Raw genomic sequence first — 20293 nt, 5'->3', positions numbered from 1 at the left:
TTTATAACCTAAATGAGAAAAGTATTAGGACATTATGATCTTGTCACAGTCTTGAATTGTTCTCCTGTTTTTTAAAATAGATGATAATCTATCCTATTTATCCTAGGAGAAAATTGATATTTCTGGAATTGGACCCTGAAACACTGAGGTGCTTACGGGGCTTCATTTGGGCTGAATAGCCTTAAAATATATTATTAAAAAAACAAACAAACAAACATAAAACTCTACCTTTTTCCTTTGCTCTAAAATGTTAACTTCTCTCTCTTTCTATAACCACAAGCTAATATAACAACATTTCACAGTCCTGAGCATATTGATTTTCAAATTAATTTAGCTGAAGTATTATGAACTGTATTTAAAAAATATTAGCTGTATGTAAAGATGAAGAACCTACACGTTACTTAGACAAAGGCTGTGATGTAATGGAGAATTAGTCTAGCTTTCCATAGTCCTGTGGGATGTATTTTTCTCTAAAGATTAAAAGGATATCCAGTTTCCATTTTTGAAGCAATACTGAGATGATAATATAAAAAATGGTGTATTTTGTCATGTTCTCCTTTAGTTCTACATTTTCAGTTCCTTCATTTCAAGCTAATGTCAGGCTAACCCAAGTGTAAACCACCACTAGCAACTTTTGTAAATACAGCCCGTTGGTGTTACTGCATCCTAATCAGTCAGTACAGCAATATGACTAAATGAGTTGACAGTTATACTCTTTGATGAATATAACACAGCCTGAAAGCACATTACTACACCATAAAGGATGCTTTATGTGCCAACAAATTCTCTAAATTGCAAAATTTTTATCTTTCAGGTTGTTAAAAAACTATGGTATGTCATTCACATGTTAGTCACTGGGATAATTCAATCTATTCCTTATTTTTTAAATTTTATTTATTTTTATTTATTTTTTATTTTTATTTTGAAGAAATGTTATTGGCTAATTGCCAAAATATTTAAACAAACAAACAAAAACTATTTTCAGACTTCCTTTGTAACGTAGTACTGTTAGCAGCCTTATTAGCAAGTGAGAGAAGAGGGTGAAAAACAGCAACAGGTTAGAAAAATGAAATCTTTTTTAAAAATAAGACTGGCATGTTGGACTGAAAATTTGTCCTTTTGATCTACTACACAATTTTCATCTCAACATGAAAAAAGAGGAATTTTTGCCAAAGTCAATTTGGCCAAGTTCTGCTTTTCATCCCTACTCCCTTTCTTGTTTAGCTATACTAAAAGACTCGGTCTCTTAATTTCCATAAGTGGCAGCCTTTATCACTTACAACACAATCTCTGAATGATGATTCACTGGGTTGAAGAAAGAATAGACCTACTCTCTATTTTTGTGACCGATAATGTCCGAGCAGTCACCTCCCCTATGGCATTTGAAGCAGACAGTAGATGACAATTTCAAGATTATTAAGAGGGTGGGTTTAATTTTGTACCCTGTCAAATCCTTGCAGTAATCTTTATCACATAAGAAGATTCATGTCCTGCAGTTTCCTTTTCTTATTACAATCATTGTCATAAGAATAAGAATTAGTATGTGATTGATCAGAGTGGTTATGCAGTGTAAGAGACTACCAAAACACTCTAAACTTACCAGCATTTTCTGAAAACTGCCATTAATCCACCCCTTTCTAAGAGCTGAGGTTGTGAGTGATTAGCAGATAAAACTGTACACTATTGAAAGGATTAAGATAACACTTTTGGCTATTTCCCACAACAACCCAGCAAAGTCATAATGTACAACTGAAACTGTTATGTGTTCTTAGCTTCCTGCCAAGAACAAATCAGTCTGACCAAGTGCTGGCCCGCAGCTGGAGGGCTGCCTGGAAACAATCATGCCATACTAAAGTGCCTCACACATTAAGTCAGAAACTGTATAATACAAGGATTGCACATAAAAGTTATTTAAAATATAGGCACAAGGAAGACCTACAATTAAGGTAGGACACTGAAATGCATTCCTTTCTTCTACTGGATTTTCTTTTGTACAGAAAGTCCTTTTCACATTGTGTTTTAATGTCATTCTTTACGTGCTATGTAACTGGCAGCATCTCACACTGACAGAGAAGTTGAAAACACATGCCAGTGTCAATCCATTTCTATACCAGGTGCAAATACAACACAGCGAATTAGCGGTGTTAGTGTTACCCTCACACTGTGCCACTTGGTGCAGTCTTCTTTTTATGTTTCCTTGTTTATATGAAATCTGCTTTTTGTTACTGTGTACATCTTTTTATGAGACTATTCAAAGAGGATATGTGTAGTTCTGGACCTCTGAGAACGGTAGTACTTGAACTCAAGGTGTAGACTGTTTATACTTGTCTCATCAGTAGGATGGCGATTGTCCACTTGTGCAAACCGTATTCTTATAGAGACTACTTTAGACACTGTACTGTACTAGAAGCTGCAAAACGAGGCTGTTTCTCATCATCAGATGGTCTGTTTTATTTCTAGCAGTATTTCAGCTTAGGGTAAAGCAATTGTGAGATTCAGTAAGGAAAACCAGGGCAGAGAGCAACTAACATTCTCTTTGATCTTGTCACAGTGAAACAGGACGTCATTTGCCTGCCCTTTTTAAGAACAGTCCTTTCAGTAGTTATTAAATAGGAATAAAGCATAATTTTTACGTGTGTCAGACTCTGAAACAGTGATCTATGATATCCCCAAGTTAAAAGAATTACAGAAATTGAGTTGTAGCAAAGACATATACATTGCCATTCTTGTTACCTTGGAATATTGTTTTAAGCTTTCAGGAAAGATGTATTACAACAGAATTATGTAGACACAAACATATACATACATATAAAAAGATGGTTATAGACATAGATGTATAGAAACTCATAGCCAATCCAAGAAACTTACAGATCCACCAAAATGGTCAAGTATATGTGTAGATCACTATCACCTTATTTCCCTTTGCATCCAGAAGTGTTAATATAGCTTCAGAATACCAGATGAACATAAATCTAACTCTTTCTCTTCCCTTTGAGCAATCTCTTTTTTTCACACCTGTGACCAATTTCCATCACTTTTAGCTAGAGTAACAATGAAAAGTATCGGTTTTGATCAAAAGCAGCAAGTCCTTTTTCCTCTGTTCTTATATTTTTGACATGCGTTTTTACAGGTGTTTAATGTAAACACACAGTCTCTCCTTTATCTTTCCTACAGACCTGTAGCATTGCCTGTGTTATACCTGTTTCATTGTTCCATTGAGGCAGTTTATTCAGTTTGAGACAGTCTGATACAAAACTAGCAGTTCCTCTCTTTCTAATAGAAAAACTGGTGATCCAAGAAAACGTGGATGACCAGAGAACAGGAAAACAACACAAAGAACCCACTACATCAGAAAGCATTTATCACACTTATATATACCCAAATTTTCAGAAAAAATATCTGATATAGAAATTATTTTTGTAATATCTGTTAAAGAAGAAACACTGTTGTGAGTGGTTATTAATATATTCTGTAATTCTGTTTCAGTGAAACATAGCACTCTGCCTTTCATATTCAATACAGAATACTATTTCCCTAATGAGGATTAAGAGAGTTTGTGTTCCAAAATTAAAATTAGTTAATCCAGTTTTCTTACTTGTGTTTAGTAACTGAACTATTTCAAATTTCCTCTTTCAATCATATCATCACAGTTGCAGGACTCTATGTTCCCTATGAATTCTTTAGCCGGGAGGCATCACATCTCCTCGCTACCAGCAGAGTGTTAAAATGCACAGAGGACACAGAGGAATGGTATTTTGTCAAGTATTTGACACAGCAACCACGTGAAGGGCATTACAACTTAATATAACATCTGTCCTCAGAAAAATCATTGAACCTACTCAAAGAAGTTCAGTCAGAGAATCTGGGTGTTCAGGACCAATTTTCAGATTGTCCATACCACTCAGTTTTTGCTCGGTTCAAGTAGTTCTATTTTAACTACGTTGAGATTTGAGTGCTGTGATTCCCTGCTGTCTACACTGGCACAGCTCTCTTCAAAAAATGCCCTAGATATGACTTTCAAGAAATGATATATGTAATTTTATAACAGTAACTCTTCATAAGAGCCTGGATCACCTTGAAGACACTGTGTGATGTCACTGCCTGGGGAGATCATTTTGTTCATTAGAACTGTATTAGCCAGCTCCTATGAGGCAGCATCCTGACATCATTAAGCAGATACATAGCTAGACATGGCATAAAGACTCCATGAGTAAGAAAAGAGAGACAAAGGCCAACTTAGCTAATATTTCAAGGGTCTTTTTGAGTATAAGTTTGAAATAGGCATTATACAATGTATGTAGAATTTTAGTCTTGCCTGATACAGTCACTGCAATTGAATGTGTAAACTACTTTTCAAGTGAAGATGGAATAATTCTATTTTAAAAAATAGATAATTACTCAGATGATGTAAAGAACTGAGCGGAGCTGCTGCTTAATACTATTCTGAATCAGTATACTTTACCTGCTTTCTTTTACTTTAAAACTTCAAAACTGTAATGCAGAAAAAAGAAGAGTAACCATGACTATGTTTTGAAGCTAACAGGTAAGTGCTGAATGTTTTTTAGAATTCCAAGATCAAAAATCAGATTTAATGTTGTAGGAAAAGCTGTATGGGACACGGCAAGACTAAGATTAATTCAAAATTGCACTACGTTAATTATTCTCAGATTTTTTTTACTTTTACTGTGTATTTCAGAAACAAGTAAATTAATGTCACATTTTATTCTATTAAATTCTCTGTCATGAGAACTCTGAAGAATTGCATAGCAAATAAACTGTGTAAAATCAGGTGGAGTTCTCTGTTTTCCTGTTTTTCAATATATAGTTTTGATGCAAATATACCACTGCTTCCAACTGCAGAGAAAGCAAACATCACTCAGACTAATAAAAAATCTGACTGATATAATGTTCCATAACTCACAGAAACTATCTTAAAGAAGAAAAAGTTAAATTCAGACACATGAAAATACATGAATATATAATGCCTTTAAGAATATAACTTGCATACATTATTTTTATAAAGAGGGAAGCAGATGTTAGAAGAGATTATGGATCCAAACTTCAGCTGCAGTATACATATCTTTTTCCTGGAGAGAAAAAACTTATTCTAAATGTTTAAGGTGTTGCACATGTTTTCATGAGCTTAACGTTAGATGGAAAACCTTCCACACAGGTCTTTGGCTGACCTGTACTGTCCTGCTTGTTAAACTGATTTTCATGTTGATCAGTTTGCATTCAACAGGTCGTACAGAAGGAAGCTGCTGGAAATGGCCAGGTTGTAATAGACCTGCCTCATCTTTGTGTCATATGGCATCTGGAAGGCTTGTGATACACTAGCATGACAAGAAGTTTTTGTTATAAATTTATCAAGAGATTTTTGTCACCAAATTTCTTGATGTTATGGGGGAAACTGTGAAAAAGAGTCTCACAGGTCTCTACATCATGTTTTGATGGCATTTGTGAGCCATAACAAGACTTTTATTTGCTGAGGTAATTTGATAGTAAGACACTTTGTCCCCTCTATTTAAAAAACATCAGACAAAGAATTTGAAAATCCTGGAAGTCTCATTTATAGACTGCGGTGGCAGAAGGGGAAATTTTAGAGATTGTGGACACAAAGGAAGCTCATGCAAAAAGCAAGAGAACAGGAATGTCAAAATTCTTGCTGGAATGCTCAATTTAGCTGTGCATCTGCTAGTCTACTCAGTTTTTTTCCGTTACCCTGAGCTGTATTTATGAAGTATAGTTAATCCTGTTCTCAGAGCATCAGATTCTGCGGCACTTGGAAATTCAAAGCAAAGGGAGTTGTTTAAGCTTTGCAAAAATATAAGCTGTAAGTGTAAAGCTAAAAATATGTTACATGTCAGTACATTAAACAGTTGGGCATACATGCAAGTTGATAATTATTTTTGCTATAATTTTTCTTTTACAAATAATAATTACATGATTATTGTAATTATACTCTAAAACCAAATGCTGACATAAGTTTAGCTAAAACTATTCATACAACCACATACGACCACCATACATCTCACTGTAGGAACTTGGTTAATTAGTAGTATAGTTAAAATTAGGATGTGTTTCTTTGGAAATTTCTTTTAAGAAATCTTTCCAGATATTAAGTCACATATATTTTAATTTCTCTGTTAACACAAAAAAAATTAACAATAGGTTTTCTTGTTAAGAATGGTGTATATTGACTTGTTCCTAATTCACACCAAGAAAGTTAAATATTACTGTAATTTGAAAATATTTCTATGCTTTCTCAGGAAACAACCCAACAGAAACAATCCATGTGAATAAACTTGAAAATTTGACAGTGAGAAATAATATTTTAATTTATAACAAAATTCTTTTAAAATTAATTTATAACACAATTGTTTTAAAATTGATAGTACTAGAGTTCCTAAAAATGTCAACAATTTGGGTTTCCTAAAGTACATGGAATCCAAATGATACATTTAATTTCAGTAGAATATTTTTAAGACTTTTTTCTTTTTTAAAGGAAAATTAGTTTGATCTGAGCCCGTGCAGTTTTATACTATGCTTTTGTATTTTTACAAATGCAGGGGTTTCTGCATTTTCACAAATCTGGTCATGCAATGCCAGTTTCTTCAGAGTTCCATGACTTTGCTTTCTATGAACCATTTTTAAGGATCATTAATAAATATGCTGTCAAGTTTAGATACCTGAAACTCATCTAAAAGCTTTTTAAAACCAGAATTCAAAGTTTAGAATGAAATGGTGTACAATGGTAAGGAGATGCTCACCAGGGACATTAAAAATGTGGTTAAAATATAGATCTCTTCACTCAGCCCACTAGCTGAGAGCTACAAGATTGCAATCATAACAGAGTAATGAAAATGGATTTAGCTGATGCCATTTCTCATTTTCATTACCATCATTTTCATGAAAATGAATTGATATTGTACTATTTTGTATTCTCATGGCAATTTTTGTCACAAAATGGATTCATGCCAAGACATCTTCTGTTCCTGTTAATCTTCATCAAGAAGGCAGGGCACCAAATTTTTCATGTCCTATTGAGCTCACAGAAATATGTAAAACTTTCACAGCCCTGTGGGCTTCAAACTTTTTTTGGTTCTTTGAATAGCTTGACCCTATGTGAGGTTTATTAATGTAATAACAGTAAAGAAAAGAAAGCACAAAAAAGATGACAAAACATTAGGATAATTTTTTCTTAATATCATTTGTAGCAAGAACAGTAGAAAGTGCAAAAATATAATATCAATGGACATTAGTGAACAGGTTAAAAGTCATTTAGGTAAATATCTAGTTTTACCTATACAGGTAAATGTAGGGATATATAGCAAAAAACCATATATATAACATAGATAAGTGTGGTAAACACTGAAATAATGAAAATAAGTCATAAAGTATTATTTATAACCAAAATTAAAATCCAGGATTTTTTCATTTTAGTGAAATATATAGGGTGGTATTTTAAAAAACTGGCAGAGACAGTACTTCAAGAAACATACAATCATATCTGTATGTATATATATTTATGCATTCATGTGATAAATCATTTTACTATTCAACTATAAGTTTGAACTGGTGCATTTGAATGAGTTTAATTTTTGCATTTATTTTTCTCTTCATAATGTAGCTATGGTTTGTCCATATTAGATACATAGATGGAATATTTAGTAATAATTTTGAACTAAAATAACTACATACTAACATTACATGATCATAGACATTGCATGTTTTACAACCAGAATGTATTTTTGCTTTGAAAATAACATGCTGAAAGGAGAAGAAAAATAAGTGGAATTGTATGAAACTCTCTTTGCCCATGTAAGGGAGTGTCCTTATTCTTGTATTAAGAAAGACTGAATGTGATTGGTAAATAAGATGATGTACTGGGTGTCCATAGTAAGTTGGTGAAGTCACCATAGCTGAAATGTTTATATCGAAACCTGAATATGGACAAAAATCTGTTGAATTCTTCAGAAGTTTAGCAGCCAAATTATTTTGAGGAACATAGTAAGCATTTTTAGAAACATAAATACCCTTAAAAGTCTACTGAACACTTTACTTTTGTCTGTACCTTTATCCCTATTTCAGAGACTTTTGTTTTGGCTGCAATTAAAAGTTAATGGTAATACAAACTGAAAAGGGAATTCTATCTTTATTGGGAACTTTTCTCAAATCAAGTCTGATCAGCTGATGAACTAAGGAAGTTCTAACCAGTATAAGACAGAGCATAATAAAGACATATTTTATATCATTCAATAGAAAATTTTAAATGAAAATTGAAACAGTAGCGGTATCATTTATTTAATGATAATTAGCTGTAAGAACAACACTTGAGCCTTTTCTACTTTATATAGTTCTTTCCACTTCATAGTATCTTAACTCTTTGCATCAATCCGTTAAATGAAAGATAAATAGAGAGAGATGATTTTTTTACTACTGCCTGAAGTGAACCAGCATGTGATCTGAATGGGAACTCAGTAATTTCTCATTGACTCTAATGTGGACTAAAATGGTCTCTTATTTCTAGAAGTGTCTTATTTTTCCTAACAAAGAGAAACAAAACCTCTTTGGTTTCATTTGGTTTGGTTTGGTTTTTTAGGGACTTTGGTTTGGTTTGGTTTGGTTTTTTGTTATTAATTTGAGTGAAAAGAATTCTAATTAAAATTCTAAAGGGAAGTTCTTATTTTGCGATGAAAGCATCTGTAAGCTTTTAAAAAGGGAAATTTATAAGATTTCAAAATTCTCACTGTGTAATCCTCTTCAAAATGCCTTTCAAGATTAAGAAGCCACAAGTTGTTTTCAAAGATGCTCACAAAAAGGTGGCATGTATACATTAATTTTGTGTTCTTCCTGAGGATCATATTACATATTTCCCAAGGAGCTTGATAGCTTTCAGCTGAATATCACTGTGGTTCCAGTTCATATAAGAGTTTCCCTTTATTACATTATATAGATTTTAGCTGCTTATTTTGCATATAAAGAATTTTTAAAAGAAGATGAACAAATACATTATTTAAATTAACATATTGGAAACTCCTTGTCCACTTGTACTTTCCGTTTTCATTTTTTTAACTACTTACCTGGAAATAAACCAGATTTGCAAATGAAACAAGAGTCCTTGCTCAAGGGACTGTTGATTAATTAGGCATCAGATACAAAATTCCTATTTGGGAGTAAGAACCAGAACTTGGAGCTACTTTGCTGACTCTATAGGGCCTTATTTTCACAAAAAAGGAAAGTGAATTTCCCAGTCTCATAGTAGCCATCATCTGCTTAGGCAAAATAATCTCTAGAAACATATACATTTGAATACTCTTAAAAAAAAAGCTACTGAACTTTGTTCTTGCACTTTTTACATTAATGCTTTAAGAAGAAGACTATTAAAACCTGAGGGGGAGAAAGTGTCATTCCTGAACATTGTGTGACTTGTGTGAGACGTGGATTTTGAAGTCACCACTACCCTCAGTATTTCCTGTTTCCTGTCACCTTGCTGAGGCAATCAGCTCTGGTACAGTCCCTTCCATAGCAGCCTGGGGAATCACAGTGTACTGGTGGGGTTTCCCCGAGTTAGAGAAATCCCAGGGGAGCCAGCAGCTTGCATGACAAAGTGTGGGTGGGGTCAGGGGAATGCCAGCTGCTTCTCACTCCCACAAGGTCAACCCCAGAGAGCAGGAGCACTGGCAGCACTGACACCAGACCAGTGAAATGGGGCATGGTGTGTCCACCAGGTCTGACCACAGCAGTTTGCACTGCAGTTCATGTAGGAGGGCACCTCTCCAAAGAAGGAACATTCCGCTGGCTGAGTGGAAAGGCCTGAAGTTCACATAACCCACCAACAGGGCATGTCCTGTGACCATCTGCACAAATCAAGGGCATACATTCTTCCTGACTCCCAAACATGAGGAATAAATGAGTCAGAGACATTCACACATCTACAGGGCTATGAAGTTACTGGCATCATGGAATCAGAGGAATATATTCTCCCAAATACTAATATATCAATACTAAGTCACTTTTTCAGGTTCTTAATTTCTTCTTGGATATTAGACATTTAGATGTTAGAACATTTTACTGAATATATAGAAAATCATGTAGAAGACTCATTAGACCTCTTATTTTGCATAAATAATGAAAATCATCTGAAGTCACTAGACTAACCATAAACCATTAATATAGCAACTTCAGAAATAAGACTAGTTCACCCTCTTTCCTCAGTAAAATGTAGAAGTAAATCCATGCAGGGTTATCATTGTCAATAAGATCAAGAAATAACTTCTCTTCTGAAATGCGTGGAACACACTCTTAATTTAAAGCAGTGTACTTTGGATATAGATAAATCTGGTAAAATATTGTGTAAAGCTTTTCTTTTGGAAATAAAAGGACATTCTTTTCAAAATAGAAACAACCAAATATATGTATGAACATAATAATTTATTTTATTAGATGATATTAGAGATATTTAATTTATTTTATATAGTATTACATTACAGGTCTACTTACAACTTTTGATTAGTATTGAATTGTTACTTCAGTGAAAACCCCAGCAATATTAGGATATCTGATGTGTTGCATAAAGATTCTGGGAAAGACCTAAAAAGTTTCCAAAGCTCCTAATGACAGAGGGTGTTGTCACATAGGCAAATAAACTACAAATACACAAATCACTGTATATTTGAGAGTGATCTCAATGTTTTAATAACATAAATTTATCTATTTCTTCCAGTTAGTTGTGTGGCGTTCTTGTTTAAAACATTTTATAGAAAATGCAATGTAAAATCTTCATTTAAAAGAGTTATATGTGAATGGGGGAGTTTATGTACAGAACATGTATTTGCACATTAGATACACTGTCAAGAAGATTACATCTAGGTGTAAATGGGTTTTAATTAGCTAACATTTGTAGAACTAACATTAGAGCTACTGAATAACAGTCTATTGTTTTAGATTTCTTTAAGGGTGAACACGTGTTCTTATACTTAAGCTATTGCCACAGTATGTTAATATATCATATTTTAAAAGAAAACAGAAAACATTCAGTGTCTCAAATACACCCCAACGAGTTATAGCTAGCTAGGTCTTCCATCTTGACTTCATGCCCCAAAACACTAAGGGTCAACACAAGTCACATTTGTAAAAGTGGGAGAAATTTCTACTTTTCTAGACTTTGTGAAGCACAGTTCAGCATAAGGGATGCGACCTCAGAACCCACTGCAAAAAATTCCTCTCTATAACCTGCTCAGATTTCCCTTTTGCGTTGTAATCTGACTTGATGGAAACAGACTGTGTCAGGCAATGAAGAGAACTGAGGAAGCATTTCTGGACTTCAGTCAGAGAAAAAACTCAAAGGTAGCAGAGGTGGAAAGGAAAAGTAATTTGTGTAAATACTAATGCCAACACATATGAGCTACTTTGAATTACAGCAGGTTTTGTGATTGATTACAGTGATTTTTCATAGCAATCAGTATGGATATTAATGTCATTGTGAATATCAGGAAAAAAATCTTGAAAATTAGAGTTTATGATAATTATTTGCATAAGGAATAACATTTACAAATTCTAAGTATAATTAGTGAAATAAGTTAAAGATTGACCGATGTGTTACATTTCGTTGTTTCTTTCACAAATCACATTCATACTTCAAATAATTTCAATAGGAAGTGGGAAAGCAGAAAGGAATGTAGTTAAATGAAATGCATGATTCCTACTTTTTTTAAATGCCAGGAAGAAGCATGTTGAAGAAGCACAGGGACATCATTAATCTTGCATGCATTATACACTGAAATATGACAAAAATTCCCAACTCAGATTAAAAACCATATCAGTGTGATTTAATTGTATCGAAGCTTGCGTAGTGAAGCTCAAATTTATTATTTTTTATATTTTGAGATTGACAATACATATAATTCCTCATAAAGTATCTGAAAGTGCGTGATAAATGTCATTCAATGTAGAATTAGGAATGATGGAGAGGTACTTTCCCATGTCTGCATTATTAACACCAGCTATATTTGTATAAGAAGTGCAATAGGACAATGATGTCCCCTTCTTTCTCATTAGTTGACGTGGACCTAAAAGGCATCTCCCTAATTGTTTTTTGTCTTCCTTTTAAGTGAGTATTCATAAAGCTTAAAATAGTAACTGTCAAGTTAGACCTTTGTTCATTTTTCAGTGAACTTATGACTTGTTCAAATGATACCTCGGTCACAAGCTCTTTGAGGAAAGGTTTATCTGGTTGTGTACTTTTGTCATTTTGTCTGGTCTGATGAGACCTGGGTTAATGACTAGAAGCTTCAAGGTACTATTGTGATACAAAACACAAGCATTATTTTTCCTGGGAATTGTGATCTTCCTCCATCAGACTGGATCACTGTAACATCTCAGGCAACATATAAACCCAAAATATTTACTGTGTGACTACTGTTGCTTACAAATGGAACTATTAACATGGAAGACAATAATTATTGCTGGTGCCATGTCCATAAACTGCAACAAGAAAACAGACATTTCATGTTTACTTATGCATGGAGTGACTGCCTCATTCTGGTTTAACCTGTCTGGGATCAGGTTGATTTGAAAAGAAAGTTCAATGATTGCTTCTATGACATTTGAGGATGTTCTACCAAGGACTATAGAGGTGTAGCTGCTCTCAAGATAAATTGCTGTATGGAACAGAATGATTCTATTTCTATCTCAGGTGGTAGAATTTACTTTTAATATGAGAAAAATTGATTCCCTAGAAACTACATTTGTTAAATATATTGTATTCCAATGTCTGCTAATTAAAAAACATTCCATACACATAAAAATAGAAGTGGAAAAGAAGCCAAATGACTTTTAATTTAGGGTAAAAGACAGCTTCATACAATTTTTTTCTTCTTTTTCTCTTGGATATTGGAGTATGATTGTCTGTAGTCATTTGCCTAATTTTGGTTTTTTCCATTTTTTTAGACCCCTGGGTTCTTAATATAAAATAGCTAGTATCTTCGTCACACAAATACTTATACTTTCAGGCATCCTGTTTAATTGGTAATTGGCATAGTGCAGAACAAAACTGATGGCAACTCTACCTTTATTAGTTTCTTTTCAGAATTTTTATTTATATAGTGACTGGTACATTTTTTGACTATAATGGTTTTTGTTTTCACAAAAAATTTAACTTCTAAGCAAGTAAGAATAACTCCAATGTTACATGTAGAAGTGTATGATTTCACTGCAAATAATAATGTCCAAAAAATTTTGATGACTTGCTTTGAAATTAGCCTTAGCTCTTAGAATAGTCAGTAACCTCTCATCTTCCTAAATTTAAATTCACTGAAGTCTAGAAGCATAAGCATGTTGCACTAATTAATAGCATATTGATACTAATAAAGTCAATGTTGTTTGTAGGTGTTTAAGGAAAGACTAGATATGGCATTTAATGTTGTGGTCTAGTTGACAAGGTGGTGTCCATTCATAGGTTGGACTCAATGATCTCAGGCGTATTTACCATCCTAATTGATTCTGTGATTCTGTAATTCTGTGACATTAAACTCACAACCATCAAGCGAGGTTGTTGACATTACACATATGACTATTCAATCTGACATATATGCCTATTCAGACTATAATATAAGGGACAACGTGGTTTTTTAGTGTAGGTGTCTGTATAAAAAAAATTTAACAATTGCTTCACTGTCTGAGGCAGTGTTTGAAGAAAGTGTTCTATATTATGCATACTTGGATACTACACCACAAAAAACTCCAAAATAAACATAAGAGGCAGGGCTTTCCACTTTAATAGCCTTCATTTACGCTGTCAGGCTTTCCATATCAGATGTGTGGCCAGTCTTCGCGAATGAAGATTTGGGAAGGGTCATTACCCTTCGAACCTGCGCAGTGGATTTTTTAGGTGAGACACAGTGTGCGCTGAACTGAGCCCACCCTTTAATCCTGAGGTTCAACTGCTGGGGCCGAGCGAAGCTCAGACGGTGGTAGCGAGGTCCTCAGGACGTAGGTTTGTTTAGAGTGACCTTCTCTTAGATGGATGGCCTTACAGGGCTGACGAGCTCCATCTACCCGGAGGAGTTCCCTGACCAGGGATCATCATCATGGCTAGGCTTCCCGAACGAAGATTTGGGAAGGCTCTATCCACATTTGTTGCAGGCACGCTGGTGGCTTATGAGGCCAATACGTGACAGACATATCCGATTGCAAAAGGCACAGCAGAAAGACTCCTTAGATGGTGTATTCTGCAAGACACGGTTCTTTCTGCACTGCCTTTTCTCCTTGAGAGTGATCCTGCGTGTGTTCTCAAAGGAGACAGCAGCGTTATAGATGGCATGTCTCCAGGCCTCCCGATTGGAGGTCAGAGTAGACCAGTTATGGTGATCAATATGGCCAAGGCTGAGATGTTGTTTCAGGGAGTCCTTGTATCTTTTCTTCGGGACTCCTCTGTTGCGGCAGCCGGTGGCAAGTTCACCATAAAGCAGGATCTTAGGGAGGCGGTGGTCCTTCATCCTGGAGACGTGCCCTGCCCAACGCAGCTGTGTTCTCAGTAACATGGCCTCAATACTTGTGAGTGCTGCTTGTTCTAGAACAGATGTATTGGTCACATAATCTGACCAGTGGATGTTTAGGATCGTGCGGAGGCAGCGTTGATGGAAGCGTTCTAGGAGACGCAGGTGGTGGCGGTAGATGACCCATGATTTGGAACCATACAAGAGAGTAGACAACACTATGGCTTTGTAAACACTGATCTTGGTGCTTTTCTTCAAGTGTTTATTACGCCACACTCTTTTGTGGAGTTTTCCAAAAACACTATATGCCTTTGCTAACCTGTTGTCTATCTCTCCGTCAATCTTGCCATCCGAGGAGATGAGGCTACCTAGGTAATTAAACTGCTGGACTGACTTGAGCTCTGATTGGTCAATGCTGATGTGGGGATGATGGGGGACTTCCTGAGGTGCAGGTTGATGGGATAAGAGAATGGAAATTATAATAGTTTCTGATCATCTGCAAAAGTAGAATTTTACTAATTCTGAAGAAATAAAGTAGGAATTGTCCAAGCAATTGTGTTTCCAACAGATTATTTTGCTATTAAAAATACAATATACACAAGTATATTTATACTACTAACACAAAACACTTGCTGTTATTTTGAGAACTGAGATTTCAAAGAGCTTTTGCAAAGAAGGTCATCATCACTATTTTCTTTCTACAAATAATGATGAAATTTGGAAACTGTTCATTTTTATAACGGTGAAATAATATGATTCAAGGACTTAAAAGCAGATAAAACACGATGAAAGTAGACAACAGACAAAATAAATCCAATGCCTTCAGCTTATTAGAAGTGACAGAGAAATAAACAGTCACTCATTGCAAATAATCTGGGGACCTGTTAGAAAAGTTTAACACATAAAATGACATTTTCTGCTAGTTTTACATCAGTAAACAGATCTGTATATTGCCAGTAACATTTGCATTTACGTAAAGTACTCTGAAGAAAAGTGATCAAAGCTTTAAAGTTCCAGAAAAATTCTAATTTCTTATATTTCTTAACCAATGTGGGGAATATTGCATGTGAAATTCCCAACCACTTTTAATATTTTTGTACATTTGTATTATCTGGTATGAATTTATTGTTCAAAAGTTTTCAGTATTTTTGTTAAATAAGCAAAGAACAATGTGTCATTTCATTAATAATGTAATGTATATAGACCAGAAAATAATAATAAAACATCTTAGAATCATGGAGGACTGTGTTTTGCAAAATCATATCCATTTGTTTCAACTTTCTAAATAATCAAACTTACCAATAACTGTGCCTAATCAGTATTAATCATGATTACAGAATTTACTTCGGAATATTGAAAGTAATTATATAAGTGCATGAATGATTGTACTAATTTTTATTGCAAATGTATTACTCATTAAATATTTAATCTAATAAAACTACTAAAAATTATGGAACATACACTGAAATCACGGCAACATAATAAATATCTCATTAAGGTCTCATTATAAGCAAAGAACTTTTGACATAAGTGAAGTGTACTCTGAAATTATACTTGTTTGTGTTTATTTTCTTTACATCTACTACAGGCATAAACTTTCCACCTCGTGATACATTTGAATCTTCCTGTGCTAATGTAAATTACAAAATAATATTATCAGAAAAGATTGAATAGATGAAGAAGTGTTCATTTAAGCATAAAAAGTTGTAATATTAAATATCTTTAAATAGTGGAATTTCTTGCATTTTCAATTTCTTAATGTTCCATTCGCACGCATAACATTTCTAAGGAGGTCTATGGCCCAGTTGAGGTTATCTGTACTCATAAATGGGACAAAGATCTTATTCAAACCCTTTTTATGCTGGAGGATGAGACCTCTTTGTGGACCTCCAGTGTAATTGCTAGCTTCGTTTAAAACAGTTTAAGGTATGAGGAAAAATAATGTGGAAAAAAAAGAAACAACTGAAACCCATTTGTATCCCCACAATGAACTAAAAGTCTCAATATCCTCCTTTCTTATTAATAACTTCCTTCAGTTTTGAGAGCATTGGTAGGATTCTTAGTAACCAAATATATTTTACAGTCTAGAGAGGTGCATATAAAGTGGAGAAATTACAATGGAAGAGGAGTTGGGCCCTTCAATAATCTACTTAGTTATCTCAGCCAGGTTTTGTGAGAGGAACTAGAGGACCTGTGCTTCTCCTCCAGTTTATGTCATCTGAATCTACTTCAGTCACCTTTTTTTTCCTTCTGAAGAACTCTTAATTCTATACTTCTAGACACAGTTGGCTCTTCCTCAGTGTCTTTAAACTCAAGATTTCCACTACCTGCCATATAGATCTTTCCACCCTTTATCTGAACTTGGTAAAAGTACTGAGTAGTTTGTTGTAATAGGCCTTCTTGATTTGTATATAATATATTGGTTTTGTTCTTAGAGATTTTTGTGTTCAAAGTAGTTTAGATGTACTTTCTGTATGATTATTTCTCTCACTAGCTGAAAATGCCACTTTAGTTCTACAAAGAGAAGGAATTTGAGCATCTTCAATAGGGAACAAGAACTATTGTAAAAAAAGATATTGAACAATAAACCATTTTTTTGATCCCATACCTACCACCACAGTAACATATTACTTGACTTTTTTTGGTATGTAAGAATTAAACAGTGACTTAGAAATTTACCCAACTTCTAGATGAAATTCCAAATGTGACTGTATTTGTAATTTTTTAAATGTGTGTTTTTGTAAAAAAGAAGAGTTCGCTTGACTGACTTTTATTTTTGTAAGTATTATAGGAAAAACATCTTTTAGGCTTATTAGATTTGCATAGAGAAAAATTACTATATGATATAAATGACCAACCTGTTCCTGAGGAAGCACAAGGAAACTAATTTTTTTCCAGTCTAGATATGATTCAAATAAACTGAATTTCTTTTTTTTAATAATGTTAAAATATATTTCATGCTTCTTAACAGAAGCCAAGTATTAAATGACTTTGAGTATAGTTCAAAAGTACATTATGGTTTAAAACTCTGATTATTTAGCTTATTTATTTATAAATTAGGTATTATATCTACAATGACTGGACAAATTATTTCCATTAATTCTTAATAAGTTATGCTGATTCTACTAGAAACTGGATATAACCTAATTTATAATAATACATTACCTTAATAGATTTTTCATTATTTTATTGACTGCCTGTTCAGTGTCCTATCATGAACTCTTCATTCTCAAAAGCAATGTTATATTACTTTTTCTGACTGGATAGTGAAAATTAAATTTCTTTAGTACATACTGGGGAGAAGACCAGTGACAGTCTGAATATTTTGATTCTTTACTTTTTACTGGTCATTACAAAATATAGAATATAAAACAGAGATACAGTATGTTCCTTTCTTGCAAACATTAAATTTGGTTAAGTTTTAACATCTGTCTCTGGGTATCATTAATGACTAAAACATTTAGGTTTTTCTTACTTACGTATTCAAGAGATTACTATATAAATCTGTGCTTTCACAAAAGCCTTACTTGATTTTTGGCTGTGATTTTTGCCCAAATTTCCTAAAAAAGTTTCTTTATGCACAAGAAATGTACCATGGGGCCAATGTCAACAATTTTCCTGTTATTCCCTTGTGGATTTAACAGAAGTCAAATATATGTATTGAACACTTCTGTACCACGTCTCCAAGCAGAGACGGAAAAAGACTTTTCTAAATACAAAAGCTCTATTGTTCTCCAAAGTCCATTCACTAATATCAGTTTTGTTCAGTAGTCTTGTCTTTAAAATCGGTATAGATATTAGCAAAGTTTAAAGTAACTTTCCGTTTTAAAGAATAAGAATTCTGTAATGTTCTAAAGATGCCAGTCACCTGCCACAAAAAGACATTCAAATGGTAAGAAAATAATCTTCATGAGAAAGGTGTCAGAGAACTTATTCATAAATAGAAAATAAAGCTGTTTCTTGCAAATAACAGCAATTGTTTTTTGACAGAATAATCTTTAAAGATTCTGCAACATGGTTCTTGATTTTGTGTTGATAATTAGTACAAGAACTGTGAGTATCAAGTAGTTTCTACTGTTTATTCTTACTCAAGTGTATTTTCTTTCCTTTAACAGTTAAAACTAAAACCAGATGATGAAAAACAAGTTAGAAGAAAGCAATTTCTGTTTTAACGATTTCTGCATTAACTCCATCGCTATTACTGTTGGTATTAAGAGAGATTAATACACATTTTATATGTGAATCTCAGAGGTTTCATAAGTTAAATGTACTCAAGTAAGTCTATAAGTCATACCAAATTCTTAGTGTGTAATGATTGATTTTGTAAATAAAGATTTTACGATAGTTTGTAAGTTGTAGCAAGAGGTTTAACTAGGTTTGCTTTTGCAATTACAAAGGCTGCCCATTCACTTCAAGAATTTTTTAAACCATTCCCAAGGTAGTTCAGAAAGCTCTCTGATCTAAAAAAATCAATATGGAGTTTAATAGAGACAACACCAATTGACTGAGGCATTAGATTCCTTAGTAGTTAGCAGACCAAGGTTTTTAGTTATAAGGCTTACTTTTAATCTAGTGTTACTTGTGCCCATATAATCTAATACAGTATATAAAGTATTATACTCACAGGACATTAGTGATTTAGCAGCCCAAAAAATTGTCAAGCAACAACTGTCTGAAAAACAGAAAAAGAAAATAGAACTGAAGTTGCAATTAAAACCTTTGTATTTAAGAACCTGCCGAATTCTTCATCATCATCAAATAAAACTCAAAAAATTTCTTTTGCAACCTCATATTCAGCATGAAAACTTAACTATAATCATATCAGTGTACATACATAAGAGTAGATAGGTTCAAGATCAAGTGAAATTCTTCTCAACTCAACTCTGTCCAACCACTTGTAGTCTTTCAAGTTTGAGGGGGAAGAGAAAGTGAAGCTTTCTATACAACTATTTGTTTCCTCAAAAATATTCCTTCACATACAATATTACCACAAATTAATTGGAATATAAGAAATAGTAAGACCAGACCTCTATATAAGTTAAGTAAATTAGTATTTTTCTTCTATAACTGAAAACCAAACAAAGCTTGAAAGGGTGTGAAAAGCTGCCCAAGGGACAGCAGCCCATTTCAGGGGACAATTACATTACTGTGTAGTTTATATTCTATTTTTGCTTTAGTCACTAATTCTCTGTAGCACAGTTCATCTTAATTCTGGAGAGGAAAGGTAAGAAAGCCAGGAAATTACACTAGTTATGAGCCCATAGCTTTTCCTGACTTAACCACCTGAACTTAAAACTAGCCCTACAAATAGAATAAAAATGCCTCCAGTCACACAGAAAAACCTAAAGGGACTATTTTTAAATAATTCTGTCACAAAAGTCTTTTAACACCCACAGGGAAACACCCTTGGTTTCTGAAATCCATTGCCGAGAGTTTTTCTACCGTAGCAGTGAAGATTTAACTTGTCAACAGAAACTTCTTTTTCAGAAATTGTTCCTGGAGTGCCCACTAAATATCCAGGGCTTGCATAACTTACACTAATCATGGCTAGGCTTCGTGAACGAAGATTTAGGAAGGCTCTATCCACATTTATTACAAGACTTACACTAATACAAAATAAGAAATGGACTTTTAGACTCATATATATATATATGTATATATATGTATATATAAATGTAAATTTTAATGAATTAATGTAATAGTGGAATAACTTTTTTGAGTGTTTACACATGCACACATTTTATTTTTACACGTAAGCAAACTGAAGGAGATAGATGGTGTTCCTAATTTTCTTT

Source organism: Manacus candei, unplaced genomic scaffold, assembly GCF_025592945.1.
Source record: "Manacus candei isolate 608988 ecotype Guabito, Panama unplaced genomic scaffold, ASM2559294v1 h1tg000011l, whole genome shotgun sequence".
NCBI lineage: Eukaryota > Metazoa > Chordata > Aves > Passeriformes > Pipridae > Manacus > Manacus candei.
Note: the sequence above shows the minus strand (reverse complement) of the source record.